The 325-nt window shown below is 34.8% G+C and overlaps 1 protein-coding gene across 4 annotated transcripts in view; it reads left to right on the forward strand.

Moving 5' to 3' along the window:
- LOC102673597 overlaps positions 1 to 325 on the forward strand; it is a 106,876-nt gene that overhangs the window by 64,946 nt on the left and 41,605 nt on the right. The window lies entirely within an intron of this gene.

Here is a 325-nt window from a genome sequence, read left to right on the forward strand (position 1 = left end):
CGTAGATTATAGCAGAAGTTATTATTACAACTTTTAAATAAATAACTATGAAAACAAACAAAAAAAATCGAAACAAAATTTTTTTTCGCCATATATTATTATAAAGTAATCGAATCGTGCAAATTCACCGATCTAAATATTATCATTAAAAGTACACAAGTAAGTTGAAATCATAATTACTTAATTACTCTCTCGAGAGAGAGAAACCAACTCAAACCCCTTATCTCTCTCTCTCTCCATCGATGGACACAGATCCGGACAGAGATAAGCCGGAAGAGGATCGTTCGTCGCAAGGTGGTAATGACTGTTTTGACAGCGGCTCGCG

Source organism: Apis dorsata, unplaced genomic scaffold (assembly GCF_000469605.1).
Source record: "Apis dorsata unplaced genomic scaffold, Apis dorsata 1.3 scaffold_142, whole genome shotgun sequence".
Taxonomy (NCBI): Eukaryota; Metazoa; Arthropoda; class Insecta; order Hymenoptera; family Apidae; genus Apis; species Apis dorsata.